We start from the raw sequence: 24118 nt of genomic DNA, 5'->3' as shown, positions 1-24118 counted from the left end.
AATTGTTGACAACTTCACTTACAAAATAAGATGTTAAAGTGACTGTTGACCAAACTAAAACTGGGTTCCCACTCCGATGTCCTGATATATGCCAAGAATGCAAGAGTCAGAGCCAAACAGACCTGAGTTCAAATCCTGGTTCTGCTCTTTATATCCTGGGTAGGATAATAGGTTAATTTTGCTTCCTGAGGCATGTACTCAATTTTTAAATGATGATAATAAGATCCATTTTGTAGGGCTATTTTGAGGATTCTAAAGAATATAGGTAAAGCACCTGGCACTAATATAGTAGGTATCCAATAAAAAATACCTACCCAGTCATAGCTATTGAACATGATTATTTTCAGCATCATGGTAAGTAACATAAAATTTTTGTTTTAAGTTGGAACTTCCCTGCCAAATGCTCAAAGCCTAATCAATCTTAATTTTTTCTATTTCCCATTACAGTCAGACTTATGTTTTTCTATTCTACACACACAAGGCCCCTGTGGAGAGGGGGGCGGATCTTTTATAATCTCTACTTTGCAGATGAAGAAACTAAGGGCCAGACAGTTTAAATAACTTGCTAAGGTCACATAGTAAGTAATGAAATTATGCCTAAATTTTAAACCTTCTGATTTCAAAGCTCATGAGTTTTCTAAAGTGGTTCTTAACCCCCACTGTTTATTTGAAATATAAAAATACATCCATAACAGTGCTCCACCCCAGACCAAATCAGAATGGCATTGGCCTGAGCATTGCAGGATTTTTTTTTTAAACTCCCAGGTTACTCTTACACTGAACTAGGCCGGGTCCAGTGAAAGGCCTGACTTTGCTTTGAATCATTCCTCAACAAAATTAGGTCATCTTATCTCCTTTCCAGAACTCTTGTTATGTTCATTAACAATTCTAATTAGCATTTTATTCTAGAAACCAGAGAATATAAATTCTGGAAGAAACTTCATATCCTTAATTCCTCTAGTTCCAAAACTTGGGTCTGAGGACTTGTAATTTTCAGGATTACTCTAAAGAGAGAGAGAGAGAGAGAGAGAGAGAGAGAGATTGAGAGAGAAATAAGGACAACTTAGCAGATGCAAGTTAATTTTCTTTTGGAAGGAATAGCCATTGTTTTAAAATTTGTTTCTGTTAAATGACCTTTCTTTTCTGAAATAATGGTGATAGTTTTTTTGCTAATATTCTTATTTAGAAACATAAAAATTTGACTATCCTTTAATGCATACTGAATTAGTTTTGGAGAGTTTACTGGCCTGTAAAATCCAGAATTTCTGGGAGCCACTTATTTTTCCCAATTTTATCATCTTACAGGTGAGGCAATTGAGGCTCAGAGAGAAGCTACTCTAATCCAGGTTCTACTTACTATAATGCCCAAATGCTTTGAAATATATATTTTTTAGTTATCTATTTTTTCTAACAAAGTACAGTTCAATTGTGCCTTTTAATACACATGTGACTCTGATCAATAACCTAGGGGAAAGAAACAGGATTGGAAAAAAGAAAGTAGAAGTACAGGGGATCCCTAGGTGGCGCAGCGGTTTAGCGCCTGTCTTTGGCCAAGGGCGTGATCCTGGAGACCCGGGATCAAGTCCCACATTGGGCTCCCGGTGCATGGAGCCTGCTTCTCCCTCTGCCTGTGTCTCTGCCTCTCTCTCTCTCTCTCTCTCTGTGACTATCATAAATAAATAAATAAAAATTAAAAAAAAAACTGATTTAAAAAAAAAAAAGAAGTACATAAAGAGCTATAATCCAAGGAGTCCAGAATAGGGATATAATGGATTTGAAAATAAACCAAACAGAACTACTAGAACTATAAAATACAATAACTCAAATGAAGAATTCAGTGCAATAGCAGATTAGTCACATCTGAAGAGAGAGTTAGACAACTGGAAGACTGACCAGAAAAAAATAACCAAGTAATTTGAAGTAGACAAAAAGATTCAAAATACAGAAGAAAGAGTGAAATACATAGAGCATAAAATTCTCTATAGAAGGTTTATAGTGAAAGAAACAAATATAATGGAGCACAGGCAAAATTTAAATATAATTTTCAGGGAATTTTTCCAGAACTATTGAAAGACATCAAGCCATAGCTTCAAAAAGCCAAACAAATTTTAAAAACAAAGCAAAACATAAAACACCTAAAGCCATTACACTGAAAATTAAAAATGGTATCATAACATCAGCCAGAAATAAGGAGAATATCTTCAAAATAGTGACAATTAGCAATGACTTTTCAATAGCAATAATAAAGCCAAAAGACAGTGGGTAGATATATTCAATATGCTAAATGAAAATAATAGGCAACCCAGAATATTACATCCAGAAAAAAATCCTTCAGAAATAAAGGCAATAGGAAAAAACATTTTCAGACAAGGAAAAACTACAAAAAAACAAACAAATTATCAGAGTTTCTAACTTTTTCTTGTCCCTTGGCCCCTTTGACAATCTGGTGAGACTTATGAATGCTCTCGCAGAATAAAAAATAATAATAAAATAAAATAAGTAAAGTCACAAAGGAAGCATATATTAGTCACAGTCTAAATATCTAAAAAAATCAAATTCATGATATAATGATGTATGTTTATATATCATAACAAGATCTAAATAACAAAGTATTCACAATAATTCCTCAGTAGTTAAGTACAGTAATTTCTAAGTAGGAAAAGTTTGTACAAGGTTATGTCCTTGACTTTAGTCAGAAAGCTAACTATGCTAAGTTCTCTCAGGCAGCAAGAAAGTGGAAGAAGGCATTAGCGTGAAACCAATGTCTCACTAAGACACCTCCAAGAAGCAAAGACTGAGGTAAACCATATTGTAAAATGGATGGCATAGACCCTTTATAATGAGAATAATAATGAACAATCAATCACTTACTATATAAAAAGAATGTGTGGGGTTACGCAAATGTATACATCTATATTTTTTTATTTTTTATTTTTTTACATCTATATTTTTAAACTTACCAGAGAAATGACATCTTTCAACATTTTTTTTCAAAGTATATATGCAACCAAGCCAAGCTTTAAATAAATACTCTCTGCTTCATTCCATCTCATTTAAAGAAAACAAGACTCTGCCTTTGATTTGCCAATGCTTTTTTTTTGCTTTGAGTAGGAATGAATCTTCCCAAAGCAGTTAGCTTCCACAGCTAAGGATTTCTTTTTCAAGCTATTATTAATTCTACTTCCAAGAAAGCAAGTGTTGGTATTCTTGTTCAGATTGTACAGGGGAAGAAGATAGATTGTTGTGGCAAAGAGACGTCCATTACTTAAAGAATTCCCTTAAACAGAGTATCCTTAATGTACTGTGGTAATTTATCTGTGAGCTTTATTTAGCCATGAGGTACTTCTTCCTATAACATTAATAATGTATAAACATTAACAGGAAGAATTGATGCTTGGGTGGGGACTTGATTATCTTAAATAATTTGAAAAGCTTTTAAAGCTTTGAAGTGTTGAGTTTACTATTTTGCCAAGAACAAAACTTGGAATACCATCTGCTTGTGATTAAGGCTGGAGCTTCTGCTCTTGCTCAAATGATGGGACCAATGTGACTGTCACTTGTGAATGCATGTTTCAGAGCTGGCACTCTCCCGATATTCCCTAAGAAGTAGCTCAACTTCTTCCTCTCCTGGTGGAACTTAAAAGAGCAAAACAATCAACCTCTCAATTTTACTGTCCCAAATCTGCACTGTGCATCATTTCTCTCTAGAAATGTTCTATCCAGGTGGCAAAAGATCAACACTAGAAACAGAAATATTGTGCCTTGTTTCCTTTCTTCCTTTATATTCCCATCCAACCTTCAAAGCATTTTAGCAAAGATTCCTGTAAATCCAATACTGAATGTCCAAATTATACCTTCCAAAGTATTTTTGTGCCAGGAAACACAATAAAAATCAAATTGGCTCTGAATGATTCAAGAAGGAACCTTAACTGTAATACTATTTTTGTGGCTTCTGATAGCTCCAAATTGGAAAACTGTGCCATGACCCTTACAGCAAAGGTGCAGACTTCTTCCTGGGGCTTCATTAACCCAGGGAGGCCTGCCAGGCAAAGACAAGAATTAATCTTAAGCCCAGACTTTCAAAGAAATTCTGAGTTGTTTCAGATCAACCTACCAAATCCCTTTAATGGGAGTAACAGCATCATTTCTTAATTTCTTACTTTTGAGATTTGGATTTATTGTGAAGTGCATAGATTCTATCAATTGATGTGTTTTCCATTTCACTTTAGCTTGGAAAAATGCACAGCCAATCTGGATGTATATACCCAGAGATTTACCATGAATTTATGCTAAAATATTTTGGTGCATTTCGGAATGTCCTCTTCTCTTCTGTGAGAAGATATATAAAAACTATTTTGTTTACCTATCTGTTCTGTTCTGTCAATGTGCCCTTCTAGACAGCAATGGCACAAGACAGGACCAATGTAGTAATACTACTGCAGATTATCTACACTGAGGCTAACCAAAAGTAGTGGAAGGATTATAAAAAGGTCTGCCACAAGGAGTTTCCTGAATGGGCAGCCCCAGTGTTGTCCTTGTTATTTGACAGTGAGTTCCTTGTCTTGTCCTCAACCTTTTACTTTTTCCTGCTGTGTGACCTTACCCCAAGTTAGTGCTAGCTAAATAAGGCACCTGTTGCTCCACAGCTAATTATCATTTACGTCATTTGTGTGTTACGAGTTGCCCATAACCAAGAAAGTTGGGGGTGGCATTTGTTCCTTCAGCCAAGTGTTGCCTCCATCTGGTCAGGCTGTGACAGGATTCTCTGTCATGAGCCTCACTCTTGTGGCAGCAAGTTCAGCAGAATCCTTTTCCATTATCCTTATGTCATCAGTTTCTGCACAATGACTCAGGAACTATTCTGTTTTCTCTATATTTATCAATTAACTTATTTTATTTTTTCTAACAAATCTTGATACCATTTCCTCCTCCAATAGATTACACTTCCAATCAATCTGGTGCATTCAACATATTTCAAAATCAGAAGAAAAATATGTACAAACATACAGACTCACAGGCAAACACACACCTGTTCTTGGATCACTGCCAATGAATGTGTGTGCTCTGCAGAAGAAAGGAAAAGCTCTTGATGGAATATTTATTCTCTGGGCTTTTTCCCTTAAAGAAAGGATAGATTGCTATGCCAGTGAGACATTTGCAATAATGGGACATAATCCAAAACAAAATACTTGGAGAAATTAGACTACTGTTTCTGGACCTCCTCTTCTTTTAATCTATACTCTTATTCTTTTGATAATTTTATTAATTCTCCCATTTTTAATACTATCTATATAATGAGGATTTTTATATTTGTTTATGCAATCTGAAACACTCCTCTGGATTCCAGACCCATAAAGTCACTTGCTTGCTTAACATCTATACCTGGAGATCAATTAGGAGTCATAATGTGAGCACATCTATGGAAATTTTCTCTTAACAAACTTATCTTTGTTCTACTCCCAACCCTCTCCATTTCAGTTACTGGCAACTCCTTTCTACCAGTTTCTCATGCCAAAATCTTGGATTCATCCTTTATATCTCTCTTTCATCATTGCACAACTAATTGGTGATCAAATCCCGTGGGCTCTTTCAAAGTATATCCGGAGTCCAAACAATTCTTTAATCTCTTTAACTGCTTGCTACTAACCTGGTCCAAGTCACCGTTATCCCTTTCCTGGGTTATTTCCATTGGCTCTCACCCTGTATCTTTCCCTTTGTCAGCCATAGTGTATTCTCAGCATGTCTGCTAGTCTGGGTGAGCCTCTGAAAACTGAAGAGTAAACCTGATTAGCATCTTTCAGTGGTTTTCCACCTCACTTGGAGGGAAACCCAAAGCCTCTCCATGGCTTAAAAAGGTCTAGTTGATCTCTGAGTTCATCTTTTCTACTCTCTTGTTCTTGCTAAATCCATTCTAGCCGCACTATACTCCTCTTTTGGGATTTGAACTTGCTGTTTCCTCTTCTGGGAAGTTTTCTCACCAGATATCCATCCATATAGCTGGCTCCCTTATCTCCTTTACTAGATAAAGGAGAAGGGAGAGAGAACTAATATAAGAAAGAGAAGTGAGGAAAACATTGTATGCTTATTTAACACAATAAATAAGGCAGCTATATTATCTACGAGATAATGTCTAGGAGATATATCATTGTCTAAGTGATAGGAAAAAACAAAGAAACAAAAGCAGCTTAGAGGAAAAAATGCAGTGAACTCTAAGAGAATGAAAAAAAAACAGAATGCAGATATTTTATCTCCAAGCCGCTGAAGGGTCCCCATGACATAATTTCAGTAGTTCCATTCTTCATTAAATTGAAGAAATTCACCGAGGAGGGATTTTCATTGTTTTAACTACACAACCTTTTATTAGGTTGGAACTATGGACAATCAAACAGAAAAACATGATCCCAAAGATAAGCCAGAAAACAGTGATTCAAAAGGTTAGGCTAAGAACTGGAATATTAAAAAGACTCAGGAGGCTTTAAAATATTTTTCCAAAGAAACATTTAAAAGACAAGAAGAAAGTCCTTTTCTAAATGTAAAAGTGGTGGCCATAGAAATATTGGTTCACAGAGTTCTATTGGCTTAGAAGAAAGTTTTTCCAGAATGAAATCCAAGAGCTTATTCTCTTCCTCCTCATAGATCCTAACTCAGAATATTCTGGAAATGAAGCAGCCCAGAAGAACACCACTTTTATATAAATATTTATCTTAGTAGAGTATCCATAACCAGAACCATTCAAATATGCCTTAAAATTGTTTGAAATTGCAGTCTCTCAAGGTCTTATTTAGTTGTTTATTAATTTTTATAAGGAAAGTGTCGGAGAATGAAAATTTAAATTATCAAAGCTAAAAACTGCTATTTTGAGTGCAGATTATTTATTCTATAGTAAAAATCAGAATTCGTCTTTGGGAATGGCCATTTAAGCAGGTGCTTTTAGTTATCTAGATTTAACACAAGTACCCATTTCTTTTGGAGAACACTACTTCCGACTAGCAATTAGTAAGTAATATAAACTAGATGTGTAATTGTACCTTCACAGATGAAGACTTTTTGTTTTTAATGTAGGCATCCATATCCACAAAAAAAAATATATTGTACTGTTCTTATGAGGAATGCTTGTGTGTAAGGGAGAGAGTGTGTGTTACGTCTAAGGACAGCCCACAAGAAATTGGAAGCTGAGACTGGTTGATGGCAGGATAGATGAGACAGCACATCTGTCCTGTCTTTTATCTTATGCTGGTGGCTGGACCATAAAACAGACTGGATTTTCCAGCAAATCCCACTTCTACCTTCTGAAACCCCTAAAAGTGGCCTACTTCTGACTATAATAACTTTTGTTGTCAAAATATTTTACTTATTTTATTACATGACTTAAGGGCCAGACAACATCTGATAAACAGAGTGGGACATTCCCCTAAAGAAAGTCTGTCTTCTCTGCCAAATCACTTGAGAGAAAATGGGGTAGGCTTCAGCCTAGAAGAGGAAATGGCATTCTCCTCCCTAAGGCTGTGAGATATTGAGCCTGAATATTGGGAATTTCTGATCGAAGGCATTGTTTCTGAGAGGACTTGAGCTTAGCTCTGGAGCCTGCTGGCAAGCCAGTGTCAAGTAAAGAATCCTGTGGATGGGTGTTTATAATGACTCTAGAAAGAGTTACATTATCTATATCGAGTTCTAAGTTTTTTTCCCCTGCATTATAGTTCTCTTCTCAGGTGACAAACAATCAGAGCCAGGTTTTAGAGTATTTAAACATTCCTTGCCAATTCCCAGGAAATACTTGGAAAGTATGGATTCTACCAGGAGGAAAAAAATAATTTCCCAAGTTTCACCTGATAGGAACTTAGAATAAAGTTTGGTTTGTGTAAGGATTCCTCCTGAAGTTGGAGAATTCATGGAATTACATGAAGGTTGCCAAGTTTAGAGTTTTAAAGTCTTATAGTCTGTTTGTATTAGAAGAGGGGCAGTGCTGAGCAATGGTCTCATCTCTGATACAGAATACCACCTCAGGGACAAGATCACTAGAGACAGACCATGGTCACTTTGCACCAAGTTTAGGGATGCTGTTTAAGTGTGCAACCCAAATTCTATTAGTCACAATAGCACCACTAAAACAGTAACAAAACAGTATTTCTCTATTTCCGTCCACTGGTATTTATGCAATGCTAGGCTGCCCCAACCACCTCTGATTGCCTCTTCAAACTTCCTTACAGAAGGCATCACATGTTTATTAACCTAAACTTGAAACTACCATTTAAGTTCTGTTGTCTTTCTGTTCCTGATCATGTCATTGAGGTAAATACTCCTTCTTCTGGTAGAACTTCTTATGTGGCAGCTGCCCCATACTCAACTCCCAGGCTTTTTGTCTCCAGTCCAGATATAAACCTGTTTATTCCATGTTCCAAAGGCCTCCTCAAGTCAAGAAGATTCCTTTCATCCCCAATTGCACACACTGATTTCTTTAAATTTCCTCTTTACTGAAGTACTTTCTTTCCAGAAACTATCCATGACTCTGTAAGAGATGATCCAGAGGACATACTGAGAGTCAGACACTACACTGTACTCAAAATTACCTCTGCCCTCTAAGTCCAACCTATTTTTCTTGGCTTTAACTTGTAAATCCAACTCCCTCTTCCAGTTGGATGAGTATTTCCTTTTGGGAGCCCTAGAAATCAGTCCTCCAAGCCCTCCAGACATGCCCAGACTCTAAGCAAAGTGAGGTTCTAACAGTGCCAAGAGTGAGAGAACTTTGGGTTGGAAGCAAAACATGTAAAACAGCCACCACTCTGATTTCATGTCTCACTGCCTGACTATTAATTTATTTTATTGCATATATCATGAAGCATTTTCTATAATTTTTTGATGAGAATCTTTAAAAAATCATTAGAAGATGATGCTTTGAGGGAAAGCTGTCCAGAAAGGCAATCTAAATCTGCTTTCCTCTCAAGCTACCCTCTGACTCACACTCATCTGTATCCTCAGGCAAACAGAGCTTGGTTCAAACCCAAAATCTTGTCGTAGGGAACGTAAAAGATTTTTCCTGATCAAGTTTCTCTATTACATTGGACAGTTCACTAAGGGAAGGTGGTAGGTGGCACATCTACCTTTTAACCACTTGACCTCATTGTTTCAGAGACTCTCAGTGTGAATGGGAGCTGGAGTTAAACCAGCATGGTAGTCTTCAAACCTTGAATCTAGATGAGCTAAAGAAAGCATAAGAGGCAGAGAGGCTTGAGGAACATTGGTGAACTTAAACATTTTACTGTCCATTTAAAATAAATTACATGGTGAGTTGTCTAGAAATTGACCTACTATTACATGAATCAATTTGGATATGTCTACATTTATATATGCACAAATAATTTATGCTAAATAAAGTTATGTTTTTTATGGGCAGGGAAATCTAGAGGACAAACTGTGATAATTTCAAAGACTCTTTTGCTGGACCTTGGAACAGAATTATCTGATGGTGGTAGCAGTTGTAGGATTTTGCCAATGAGACCAGAAGTTCCCAGAAGCAAAGGGCTTCTTCATCTCTTGTGAATTTCTGGCAAAACTACATCTGAACCGTGTTTTTGGTTCTGATTAGAAAAGAAGCTAATGATCAGGGTAAAACATTTTCAAAATAGATAACAATATAAAAAAACAAAAATAGCCTATGACTCCAAAATCTAGTGATAAGTATTTATGAATATTTTGGTGTATTTTGTTATAGTATTTTGCATGTTCTTTTATTGATATGTATTTTTAGATATTTTAACATTCCTCAAACAAATGCATCTTATAATTGATGATTCATTGAAATAATTTGAAATATTTTTCTCTTAAAGGTAGGTATATGCATGTAATAATGGTGCCTGTTAAAATTAATAATTACAGATTAGATGGTTACATGAACTTCAGAATATATGAAGTACAGAATTTATGCATGCATTTGTAAATTATATTTAGGAAAATTTTTCATGGTTCTCTCTTATTATTATGCTGTATTCCAAGGGAAACACCAGCAATTGAAACTAATCAAAATCTTTATTCCAGAAATGCAATCACTATTCTCCTTCCTCCCAAGCTACCCTCTGACTCACACTTATCTGTATCCTCAGGCAAACAGAGCTTGGTTCAAACTCAAAATCCTGCCATAGGGAACATAAATGATTTTTCCTGATCAAGTTTCTTTATTACATTGGACAGTTCACTAAAGGAAGGTGGCAGGTGGTATATGTACCCTTTAAACCCTGATCTCAGTGTTCCTCTCAAAGAACACCAAGATATAACCCCAATTTACTTCTTAAAATTCTCTTTTCCAATTTTGCCCTCTCTATTCTCCCTCTACTCCCAGTTTTCCTTGATTCTCCTTGCTTTAGCTTTTATCATTTTTCTTGAAATTATTGCTCTTAAGATTTAAACTGACCATATTTGATGCAATTCCTTTCTGCATTTCAGAAACTCAGCTTTTAAATAGAATTTTCATTACAAGCCTGATCGGAGAGGCGTGGGCGGAAGAGGAAGAAGGAGAGAGACAGGAAGATGGAATGGATAACTATCAAAAAGTCTTCAGCAGATGAGGAGAAGAATCAGTAATTATTATTATTATTGACAAAACAAATACACAGAGATGTATAATAATAGCCTTCTTCTAGGTATAAAAAATATTTAGCTTGATGGAGCTTATCATTTAAAAGTACTAAAAATAAAACAAAACAACAAAAACTCTAAAATAGGGGTGTCTGGGTGGCTCAGTGGTTGAGCATCTGCCTTTGGCTCAAGTCATGATCCTGGGGTCCTGGGATGGATCCTGCATCAGGCTCTCTGTGGGGGGCTTGCTTCTCCCTCTGCCTATGTCTCTGCCTCTCTCTGTGTCTCTCATGAATAAATAAATGAAATCTTTTTTAAAAACTCTATTATCGGGCAGGGGTGTCTGGATGGCTAAGTGGTTTAGCTCTTCCTTCGGCCCAGGGCCTGATCCTGGGGACCCGGGATAAAGTCCCACTACGGGCTCCCTGCATGGAGCCTGCTTCTCCCTCTGCCTGTGTCTCTGCCTCTGTGTGTATGTGTGTGTGTGTGTGTGTGTGTGTGTGTGTGTGTCTCATGAATAAATAAATAAAATCTTTTAAAAAATAAAATAAAAATAAAAACTCTATTATAAGGCTTATATTTCCTTTAATTCTTGTTCTGGCACTTGGCCTGTGATTAGGGAATATAAGTTAATAAACAGGTATCCTACCCCAAATAGCCAAAGCAATTTTTAAAAAGAAGAGCAAACCTGGAGATATCCCAATTTCCAACTTCAAATTATATTACAAACCTGTAGTAATCAAGACAATACGGTACTGGCACAAAAACAGACACATAGGTCAATGAAGTAGAATAGAAAACCCCAAAATGAACACGGAACTATAGAATCAACGAAACTTTGACAAAGCAGGAAAGAATATCCAATGGTGAAAAGATAATCTCTTCAATAAACGGTGTTGAGAATACTGATCAGTTGCATGCAAGAGAAGAAAATTGGACCACTATTTTACACCATACACAAGAATAAACTCAAAATGGATTAAAGACCTAAATGTGAGACCTGAAGCCATGAAAATCCTAGAAGAGAGTACAGGCAGTAATGTCTCTGACATTGTCCATTTTTCTAGATATGTCTCCTGAGGCAAGGAAAATAAAAGCAAAAATAAACTATTGGAACTACATTAAAATAAAAAGCTGATGATGATAGCAGTTGTAGGATTTCTGACTTCCTTTGCACAGCAAAGGAAATAGTCAACAAAACTAAAAAGCACGTTATACAAGGGGGAAGATATTGCAAATGACATATCTGATAAAGGGTTAGTATCCAAAATATATAAAGAACTTGCATAACTCAGCACCAAAAAATAATTTTAAAAAACCCCAAATAATCCAATTAAAAATTAGCAGAAGAAATGAACAGACATTTCTCCCAAGAAGATATCCGTATGGCCAACAGATACATGAAAAAAGCTCATCATCACTTATCATTAAGGAAATACAAATCGGTACTACAATGAGATATCACCTCATACCTGTTAGAATGGCTAATATAAAAACACAAGAAACAACAGGTGTTGGAGAGGATGTGGAGAAAAAAGAAGCCCTCATGCACTGTTAGTGGGAATACTCAGTAGTGCAGCCACTCTGGAAAACAGTATGGAAATTCCTCAAAAAGTTAAAAATGGAATTACCCTATGATCCAGTAATCACGCTTCTGGGTATTATCCCCCCAAATACAAAAGCACTAATTCAAAGGGATACATACACCCCTTTTTATAGGAGCATTATTTACAATGGTCAAGATACGAAAGCAGCCCAGTGTCCATCAATAGATGAATGGATAAAGAAGGTATGGTGTATATGTGGTATATGCACCACATCTTCTTTATCCATCCATATGTATATATTATATATTAATATATAGTATTCATATATATGTGAATATTATTCAGCCATAAAAAAGAATGAAATCTTGCCATTTATGATGACATGGATGGAGCTAGGGAGTATAATGCTAAGCAAAATAAGTCAGAGAAATACAAATACCATATGATTTCGTTCATAAGTGGAATTTAAGAAACAAAACAAAGAAAAAGAGAGAGAAAAAAAACAAAAAACAGATTCTTTAACTGTAGAAAACAAATTGATAGCTACCAGAGGGAAGGTACATGGGGGACGGGCTAAATAGGTGATGGGGATTAAGGAGTGCACTTGTCCTGATGAGCACTGAGTAATGTATAGAATTGTTGAATCACTATATTGTATACCTGAAACTAATATAACACTGTATTAACTATACTGAAAATAAAATAGAAATTTAATGAAATAAAGAATGTTTTAAAATAATAAAAATTTTAAAATAAGCAGATGTTTTCTTAAATATTTTATATAAGAATACATGAGAGTATATTATAGACTTGCTGCTTTCACTTATCCGCACCAGAACAGAACCTGCTCGTTAGTACCTTTGCTATGTGCTACTTTAAAAGACATGATGTTTTGGAGGAGATTTCATCAGACTTGACTTGTGTCTCTTATCTTTTCCTAAATTCTTTCTCAGAGTACCATCTTCAGATACAAAATGAGAGATGAGATTCACAAATGCTAACACAGAGACTTCTGTCCACATTACAGTATAAATGCCTAATACCAGTTCCTTCCAAGGGACGGGTCTTGATGAATGCAGGAATATCCTGGAAAAAGAAAGATCTCCATCTTTTCCTCTAGCAAAAGAAAAGCAAGAGGAAGCAAACAGCCAAATCTATTACTTCATCCTTTCTGTCTGGTCACCCTTGACCTAGATCACAGAGAGTTTACTATAAACTGGCTGATCACCACACCAGGACTTTCTTATTTTAAAATAGAAATTACATTAGTTCCAAAGTTTATACACAAGCCTGAATTTTACATTCAACACAAAGCCAGGGAATCTTCTCCTACATCTATTCCTCAAAGTATAATAATCCTACAAAAAAATCTCCAGACACATTCCTCCTCATCTGCATTCTTCACCTCTGTTTTCTTCAATATTTTATTTACAAAAGAAACAAGAATGAGAGTGGGAGAGAGGAAGAGAAAACTTTAATGTAGATAAACACCAGGCAAGACAGAGCTGAGACATAATCCAAGCAAAAAAGGAATCAGCAGGGTGTAGCCTAATTGCTTTGTACACAACAGCACATTCAGAAATAATAAACTTTAAACACTCTTGAATGTCAAATAACATTCTCTCCAGAACCTCTTTATCCTGCTGATAAAGAGACTGGCAGATGACACCATTTCTAAGGCTAAAAGCAAGAAGGCGAGACAAAGAAGGAAGAAAACACCCAAGTCAAGGTTCATGCTAGATACATTCCCCTGGCAAAGCCAACAGTATTCTCCAACCATTTTAGTGATTGGGCTGGGAAACAGCTTTTCTTATAATATTGTTGTAAGTATCTGTTATAGCTACCAAAATTTAATAGGATTTTATTGTCCATGGGGTTGCATATAAGAAAATAGGGCATTGTCCATTCAAAAATAAAGTGTGAATCTCCCTTTCCTAACTGATATCTGGGAAAGCCTAAAAAAGCACCTGAAACATGGGCTGTGAGGACCTGACAGAAAGATTCATTTAAAAATGGTGGATTTGTCAACTGCTGGCTGGTGTAGATAAGCAGATGAAGTTAAGCAAACTTAAGTAACTTAGGAAAATGTCCCATTAAGGCTCACTGACCTACAGATCTCAGCCAGTTCCCATAAAGGAAAAGTACAAATCCTTTGTCAGAGTTAATTGCAATATGCAATAAGATGCAAGCAAAATGTTTAGGTAAACTCTAGCGAAAATGAAATAAGAAAACACTGATAAACAAAAAGAAGGAAATACCCTGTCCATAATCCCCACCCCACAGTTCTAAACACTATAAACTTTGTATAGATGGATCTATCCATTTTTCCGTCCACAACTCACTGTGGAGTTTTATGTCATATTTTTGTAGTAAACCTGTCATTTGATTGACCATCTGACCTGAAAAGTCACCTTTTTCTCTGCTTGTCACCCCAAAAAGTCCCTTTTTTGCTGCCACTGCTGATAAGACCATTCTTCTCTTCACATTTCCCTCCTTTCTTTAGCTACTCTTATTCAATGATCTCACAGATATTCACAGAGAACATATTGCTAATATAAGCCAGGCACTCTTTACTCCAAAGAACCAAACCCCTGTGGATAATCTGAACCCCTGAACCTGAAGACACAGGCTTCTACCAAAGAGCTACCTGCTGCCCCCCACTCATACTCTGCCTGTGTATCAGCAACAGATCCTCAAATGAACTACCTCCTTACAGACTAAACTGATTCCTAGCATCTCTATAACCAGACTCCACCCACAAGGGCTCTGCCAGTTTCACCTTGTGTCTCAAATTCCCTAGTCACCTTTTTGCAGCTATACCTATAACAGTGTCACCAAAAGACCCGACATTGGAATATCCCAATTGAATATAACATGTAAAATATGAAGTGGAATCTTAGACCAGAATCTCTAACAGATTTTAGAAAGGGTGAACTATTGTACACCATCATAGAAAAAGTCAAGGACATTTAACATTGTTTTAGCTTCTGAACCTGGTGGGAAAGAACTAGAATGAAAGGAGGTCACAAAAACAGAAGGCTGATGAATCAGGTGTGTTTACGTTTTTGTGGCTCTAGTATCAGCAGGGGTTTTATATGCCTGGAAGGTATGTGTGTTCCATTTGCCTGGTTTTTGTTTAGAAAGACAAGAGAAGGGCTTGTATGGGCAGCAAGAGTGACCTTGGGAGTCTGAATATGGGAGATAGCATAGAATGGTAGTGAGAACATCAGGGATCAAGGCCAGCAAGATGACCTTGGGCAAGTGATGCAACTTTCCTAAACCTCCAAGTCCTCAGTTACAAAGCAGAGAGATAATAATAATAATACTCAGGTCATATGTTCCTAGTCACCATTAAATACCACAGCTTAACACAAAGTAAGTACTCAAACAACGTTAGGTGATGATATTATTATGGATGTTAATTGATGAAAATGACAATGTAAAACAAAGGCTGCAGTAGGATTAGAAAACATCCCTTTCAATTCTATAGCTCTCGGATTCCCTGTGACACTCTTTGTGTAGGAACAACTACAACAACCACATTAGTGATCCTTTATGGAGCATTGGCAAGGTGACCAATAGACTAGAGTCTTTATACGTGTGATTTTTTATTTTAGCCCAAACCCTATGGAGCATGCACTATTATCTTTTTTTACAGATGAGAAAACCAAAGTTCAGGAGACCAAATAAAGTGCTAGAGGCTCTATTTCTAACAGGTGGCAGAAGCTGGATCCTAACCTGAGTCCCTCAAACCTCAAAGCCTATACTCTTTCCAATACACTGCTTTTTTGTGTGAAAACAAAAAATGAATCATTCATCCTCAGATGGTTTTCCAGGAGTTGAGTGTCTTTCATCTCATTGATCTACAGCCATTTGTTGAATTCCTTTTGTGACCAATAATAATGTAAAAATGGTACTCATCTACAAATCAGTTGACTGGGGTGGGTCTGCCAGCTATGGACAATGATCACATGAGGCTAGACACTCATCTAATTCACTAAGTAGTCTTAGGGAATCCTACAGCAGACACTTGGATGGTGAAAAAAGTAAGTAATCGTTTTAATACAGTGGGTTTGGCATGGACTGATAACTTTTTAAAAACTCCTATGAAAATGAAAGGACAAAGATCTTCAATGATTTTGAATAGGGAAGGAGTGATACTTGAACTCCTATGTGAGATTGATTTTATTGTCTATTTAGCTGCTGTTTCCTAGGCCTTGTAAGCTGGTGGGAGGTAGTCAAGGTGAAGGATAACAATGATAATGTAACCTATCTTTGACTAAGTTTTCATCAGTTAGAGTCACTAGAAGCTGGAATAGCCACCCTTCCTGTAGCATGGTCCCAAATGCCTCAATGGGCCCCTTGAAAGCCCATTACCTTTGTTTACTGTCAGCCTCAAAGTCACATCTCACCAAAGTGCTGTCAGCCTGATGAGTAAGCCACCAGTTCTAGAAATAATGATCCTTCAGTGTCACGGGTATGGCTACTACTGCCATAGGACTGCTACTCCCTCAGAGTCTAGGACTCCCAGACTGTGGTTTATATATGTTTATAATGGGCTCTTCAAAGGGTTGTTGCCTGTATTCTTTTAATCCACTCTTGAGGCAATTGGAACAAGTTTACTTAGGACCAGGTTGGATTATACTTGAGTGGCACAGCCCAGATCACAACCAAAACTATACTGACAATCTGACCATAAGAGTGTCCTTGGAGAAAACTCTGGTACTTCAAAACAGGTGCCTGATTCAATCAAAATATTCCTTCTGGAGTATTATTCTTAAAGTGTATCTAGCATTGTTCTGGTTAGCTGAGCAGGGTCCTTCTGAGGATCCAAGAACTGATCACTCATTTTTTATGGATAAATAATGAAAAACTCAATGTACATTTTTATGTACATCTTTTACACATTTATGTAAAACTAATTGCTTTTTACCAATAAAACTATTGGCTAATGTGTTAAATGTTTGATATAGAAACTACACAGTTGTTTATTTTTCCTCTAGAATGGAATCATGAGCAAAATAATAAAAAGGCAATTTTCTTCATGTGCCTCACAATAGTCTTTGAGCTTCCTGTTCTGAGATTCCTGGTTGTAGGCAATGACCTAAAAACCTTTTTGAGTTTCGGGATATGTATAGAATTGTGCCAACACAAGATCACTCCCATCTTGGGCTTGGTTTGGTTAGGTAAGGGGTCCCAGACTCAAATGCCTTTTAAGGCTTTATGAGTAATTCAGATGAATGCAGTGTTTAAGGCATATTAAGGAGGGTTGGCATCTGTGGTAACTTATAGTTCACATGTGCTTTTTAAAAGAAAGATGAAGCTTCCACCCAGCTAGAAATCTGGAAATGAGGATGATATAGGCAATATTTTAATTAAATATTAAGTAATGTACTTCTACATAAGCACTTCACAAGCCAACAATTTCTGGGCCAAATAAAGTACATCTATGAGCCGGATGTGGGTTATATAATTTGGGACTCAGTTCTACTCGATGTTTCCCAAGATATGATCCAAGGACAACCTGTATCAATTTCATTTTTTAAACTGGAGATTTACATATCTATTCCAAACCTACTAACTCCAAATCTCTAGAATTAAGACACTGTCATCAGGGATGCCTGGGTGGCTTAGCGGGTGAGTATCTGCCTTCGGCCAAGGGCATGATCCAGGGGTCCCGGGATCAAGTCCCACATAGGGCTCCCTGTATGGAGCCTGCTTCTCTCTTTGCCTATGTCTGCCTCTGTGTGTGTGTGTGTGTGTCTCATGAATAAAAACAAACAACAAAAAACCTGTCATCAGTACTTTTAAGTAAGCACTCATGGTGGAAATGGAAGGAGAGCATGGCCCAACATTGAGGTATTGGATTTTCTGAGACTAAAGATCTGAGAAATAGACATCTGTCCATATCACAAATAACACATTAGGACACCAATGAGCTCTCTAGTCTCTGTTACAGGTATTTCTCTTCCCCTCCTCATCGTCACCTTGATCATTTAACAGATATTTATTGAGTTTCTATTATGTGCCAGATTTTGTCTAGGATTGAGGATGCAGCATTGAATGAAAGACACTAAAACCCCTGCTCTTGTGCAACCTAATTCTAGTGGGGAAAGACAAAGAGTAAAGGAGGTAAAATCTAGCAGATTAGATAGTTAGAAAAATAAATCAAAGAGAGAGGAAAGGAATTGTGCATGGCAAGATTATTAAGAAAAGGGAGGTACAATTTTAGAAGGGAGTTGCAATTTCAGAGAAGGCCTCACTGCCTTAAGCCAAGACCTGGAGGAGAGAAGAGGACAGCCATGTAGAAATCTTGGGGAAGGCCTTTACAGAAAAAACACAGAATAATATTGATCAAATATCAGGGCACTGTGGTCCAGCCAAGCTGACACTTAAAATTAACCATCACAGTATCATCACCATAATAACCATAGTTACAATTTATGAAGTATCTTCTACCCAGGTATAATGCAGATGCCTTAGATGCCTTATTTATTTATTATTAAACTACTTCTCCAAACACCACCAAGGTAGGTATTATTCTCATTGTGTATATGACAGAACTGAGGCTCTCAGAGTTTAAGCAATTTGTCCCTGGTCACATGGAAGGATCCAATCCCATACCCCATCCCATACTCTACCATACTGCCCCTCAAACTACAAGCCTCTTTTTAAAAATTTTTAAAGGTTTTATTTATTTTTTCATGAGAGACACAGAGAGAAAGAGAGGCAGAGACACAGGCAAAGGGAGAAGCAGGCTCCATGCAGGGAGCCCGACATGGGACTCAATCCTGGGTCTCCAGGATCATGCCCTGGGCTGAAGGCGGCACTAAACCGCTGAGCCACCCGGGCTGCCCTACAAGCTTCTTTTTTCTCCAAAAATGTTCTTCCTTCTGCCTGAAAGACTCATCTCCTTCACCTGAATAAGTTTTACCTCTTCATTAAGACTCAGCTCCAGGGTCACCTCCCCCAGGAAGATATCCTTAATTCCTTCTCCTACCTGGATTTTAGAAGTTCCTCCTACCTGGATTTTAGAAGCTCTTCCTCTACTCTCATAAACAATGAGTTTTACACATGTCTACAAAGAGGAAGCATCAAACCACAACTACTGGTTTCTGACTCTTCTTTTCCATGTGGTTGTAAACATCTTAATGGAGGGGAACCCACTTTATCCATCCCTATATTTTCAGTCACATCCTCAGCACCTGGATAAGTGCCTCATAAATGTTTAATGAGTGAATAAACAAATGGTGTGCGTAAAGGAAGAGAAGACAGCAGGGGGCCTGAGAAGGAACATTAAGACAGATTAAGGGGCAACTTAAAAGAGAACAGAGTCACAGAAGACATGATCAAGAAAGGTCTGGGAAATAGTGTTAAATGATGCAGAGATACTGATGAGACTGAATGCTAAAAAGAAGCTATTGGATTTATTGGGGAAAACCAGATGAATTCCATAGAGTACTTAGTGGCTGAGTAATTTGGAAAAAAAATTTATTTGTAGAAATTTTAATGATGTGTGGACTAGCTGAGAAGGCATCAAAAAGAATTTGCAACTGGATCTAGGATTTATAAAAAAGGTAGACTCTGAATAGGTGTGTGTTAGGTGAGTGGGTATAAGGGATTGTAATGATAAGGAAGATCACTTTTTTTTAAGATTTATTTTCAAGAGAGAAGGAATGAGTCAGGGGAGGGAGCTAATGCAGGGAGAAAATCTTCAAGCAGACTCTCCACTGAGTGCAGAGGCTGATGTGGGGCTCGATCTTATGATCCATGAGATCACGACCTGAGCAGAAACCAAGAGTCAGACGCTTAATTGACTGAGCCACCCAAGCACCCCAGAAAGACCACATTTTTAAAGTAAGTAGGGAAACAGCCCAAGACATCAAAGAGTAATTGTGTGCCCAGGTATAGAAGCAAATGAACAACTCAAAACAAAATATTACCTCAGCTGTGTTTCCTAAGCAGCGTTCTTTGTCCCTTCAACAGCTCACTGCCCATCAGCAAATAGAGAAGAGTGGATCTCAACTTTTTAATATTCAGGTCATTCTGGTATATAATTTAGGTGTCAATTCTTTTGATGAAAAGTGCAGTAATAAAGTCACGAGTTTAGACACATTTCAAATGATGAAAATACCAAATCTGATAACGACTCATCTATTTTGCTTCTGTAATTTCCTAGCCAATGCATATGTGACCCAGATGCTAAATTTTTTTTCCTTTGCTTACCTTGGAGCCTGAGAATAACTTTGCAATAGATAACAAATGATAATTTTTCACTGAGAAATAAAATTAAATGGCACACTAGCAGTTGAGGCTAACCATTTCACATTCCTAAACTTCCAATATAAGTGAATCACTATTTGATATCATACTTCTAAAGAAATATGCTGCCTGAAATATATGCTTTAGCTTTTAGCTAAACCGCTGCATTTCTTGAATACTCTAACACAAGCTATTTGAGCCAACTGCTTTTCATAAGAGTAGTGAAAGACATCGGAGGCCTTTGCGCCTTTTACCAAATTACAGGGCAGGGTTCAATCAATGCACAGTGCTAAGTGGGGTCATTTTTGTGGTACTAAGAGAAATTATAGTGCTTTTTTCTTCCAGACCTGGTGTTTCCATGGTAACTGCACAAAAATCACAACAACACAGAGATCATAGCAAATACTGGAGTAGAATTTGTTTACTTCTTACACAGATGGCAATAGAATATTTTTTGTTTGGGGGTTTTATCTTCTATGTAGACAGCCTTCCATGCTACAAATATTTAATGCAAAGCTTGAGTTCAATATGCAAAATAGTGTCTAAATAACCTGCGAGATGTTGTGGTATAACTACCGGGGCCCAGCAGACCTTTGAAAAGAAAGCTGGTTTCCTCTTTTTCAAATCTCAGCCTCTGTTCATCACTTAGGAAAAAACTTTAGGTTGAGCTTCCTTCATGTGTAAATGGGCTGCAAAGGCTCAGAGAATTCTTACCATCCACAGCTGACCTAATAAGAATTAGCATTCTTCCAGAGCACCCTTGTTTTTTGGGGTACCTCTTCAGTCTGATATGAAATATAACTGGTACCCAGTTTGCTAAACTTGCAAATTGATGCCTTCGGGCAAAATAGTTTTCTGCAGACTTGATGAGAAATTTTAAATGCAATTCACATTCCATATTCAACGATGACATGACAAAATACTTAAAAGCCATTTCTAATACACCAGTGACTTACAAAAAAAAAAGACTTACAATTGACCTCATTTGCCCTGCACCCTTCTAAAATCTAAAAAAGATGGAAAATAATGCAGCTGCTTCTCATTATTTCCACTGTGTCTTCAGTTGAGGGCTTGGGAGCCTAGAGTCCCATGCTTTGGGAATTCAAAATCATTAGATTTTTTGATTTTACTCTAGTTTCCACACCTGTGCTCCCAGAACCCACAGGGTAGAATGCTGTCCAAGTAGCCTCACCAATAGGAAGAAACACAGGTGGCCCCTGCTGACATGAAGGGAATATATGCAGAGATCAGTTACCAGGGGCCAAAAGTTAAAAAGAACCCACTACCAATGGTCTCTTCGGCCAAAGAAATCAAGTTCCAACTTAACTTCATCCTATCTTAGGATGTGAGGAAAAATGTGGATGTGAATTAGTAGACAGTCTTAAGTTCAAACCCTCACTCTTTCGTTTACTGAGTTTATGCTGAGGTTTTTTTTTTTTAAGTTTTTTAAATTTATTTATTCATGAAGAGACACACAGAGAGGCAGAGACATAGGCAGAGGGAGAAGCAGACTCACTGCAGGGAGCCTGATGCAGGACTCAATCCTAGGACCTCCAGATCATGCCCTGAGCCAAAGGCAGATGCTCAACAACTGAGCCACTCAGGTGCCCTTACTGAATTTTTACATTAAATATTACTATGTTGAATGTACATTGAATTGTTATCTTGCTGAACATTTTTTGTCACATCTTTAAAATCCCTTTCCCACCAGGGTATTAGAAGGATTGAATGCCATGTGTTAGAAGCATCTGGAAATGTAGCACCTACATCAGATGCTTGATAAGCAGCTAGGCCTATCTGAACCTAAAGTAGATTGTGTGTCCAGGTTTGCTTATTAAGGAAGAAGAAACCACAGTGCCACATCTGATGAAGGCTTTTATAGAATATCAGAATTGGAAAACAGTTCGGTTGTGTTCTAACACTTCTTGATCAATAATGTGTCTCTACTTCATTTCTATCAATTACTACTCATTCCAGCCTCTCAAGTATGAACATTTCCAATAGAAACTGTCACTTCAACAATTGGCCATTTAATTGTGAAAAATGAAAAGGGGAAAAATTAATCATCTTAAGGATCAACTGTGTACCCAGCACTATACAGATACTATTCGTATGACTACTCTGTGAAGTAGCTACTACCCCAATTTCATACACAGGGGCTCAGACAATAAACAATTTCCCAAGCTCTCACAGATTTATGTAAAACTGCAGCAATCTCCAAAAGTGGTATAAGGTAAGACACTGGTCAAGTTTAGTAGAATTGTTCTTACCACTTGCTCAATTCCAACATCTCTATGTTCTTTCTTTTTAATTGAAATATAGTTAATAAATAATGTTAAATTAGTTTCAGTTACACAACAGTGATTCAACAATTGTATACATTATGAAATGCTCATCATAAATGTATTGCAATATTACTGACTACATTTCTTATGCTATACTTTAATCCACATGAAATATATATTTTATAACTGTAAGTTTGTACCTCTTAAATCCCTTTCATTCATTTTCCCACCCCTTCCCTTTGGCAACCAGCAGTTTGTCCTCTATATTTATGACTCTGTTTCTTTCTTTTTTGTTTCTGTTTTGTTTGTTTTCTTAGTTAGTTTTTACTATTTCACATATAAGTGAAATCCTATGGTGTTTGTCTTTCTCTGGCTTGTTTTACTTAGCATAAGTGACAGACCTCTAGGTCCATCCATGTTGTTGCAAATGGCAATATTTTATTCTTTTTTATTGTTAAATTGTATACATATATCATGTCTTCTTTATCCATTCATCTATCAATGGACACCGGTTGCTTCCATATCTTGACTATTATAAATAATGCTGCAATAAACATAGCGGTGAATATATATTTCTGAGTTACTGTTTTCATTTCCTTGGGTAAATACTCAGAAGTGGAATTACTGAATCATTTGGTACTTCTATTTTTCATTCTTTGAGGAACCTTCATACTGATTTCCATAGTAGGTGCACCAATTTATATTCAGTGCAGGAGAACTTCTGTTTCTCCATGTTCTCACCAACACTTGTTATTTCTTGAGGTTTTTTTAGCCATTCTGACAGATGTGAGCTGACTGATATATTATGGCTTTGATTTGTATTTCCCTGACGATTAGTGATGTTGAGCATATTTTCATGTTGACCATCTGTATGTCTTTTTTGGAAGAATGTCTATTCAGGTCTTCTTTCACTTTATAATCAGATTATTTGATTTTTTGGTGTTGGGTTGTATCAGTTCTTTATATATTTTGGATATTCACCCCTTATTGGATATATCATTTGCAAATAATCTTGTCCCATTCAGTAGGTTGTCTTCTCATTTGTTCATGGTTTCCTTCACTGTGCAAAAGCTTTTAGTTTGAGGTAGTCCTAATTGTTTATTTTTGCCTTTATTTCCCTCGCCTGAGGAGACAGATCCAAAAAATTATTCCAACATGTCTATGCTCTTAATGAAGATGGATAGAGGCATATGTTTGATCTTTTTATAACTTAAACCTTCTCTTCAAATATAACACTAATCTCTGCTTTTGCATATAATTAGGTTAGGTCAGAATCCCAGACATGCAATACTAGAAATTCAGAGCTATGCTTTCTATTGATTCTGAAGTGAGAGTTAAATCCATGTCCTTCTCAAAGAATCTGTTGCTTTTTGGAAGATGCTAGGAAAGCTGAAATGGTACTCTTTCCTGTTTGCCCTGGTATTGCCGTGCCTCAAACAGTACCTAAGACAGTAG

General features: G+C 36.9%; 1 long non-coding RNA gene across 2 annotated transcripts in view; it reads left to right on the top strand.

Moving 5' to 3' along the window:
* The window catches only part of LOC140631861 (uncharacterized), a 280039-nt gene extending 268972 nt beyond the window's left edge, over nt 1-11067 (top strand). For both annotated transcript variants that reach the window (XR_012029380.1, XR_012029382.1), the window contains one exon: nt 10438-11067. This is a non-coding gene — a long non-coding RNA (uncharacterized lncRNA). The remainder of the gene's footprint in view (nt 1-10437) is intronic.
* The last annotated feature ends 13051 nt before the right edge of the window (nt 11068-24118 follow it).

This window comes from Canis lupus, chromosome 4 (genome assembly GCF_048164855.1).
Source record: "Canis lupus baileyi chromosome 4, mCanLup2.hap1, whole genome shotgun sequence".
Lineage (NCBI taxonomy): Eukaryota > Metazoa > Chordata > Mammalia > Carnivora > Canidae > Canis > Canis lupus.
Note: the sequence above shows the minus strand (reverse complement) of the source record. Positions and strands in the feature narration are given on the sequence as shown.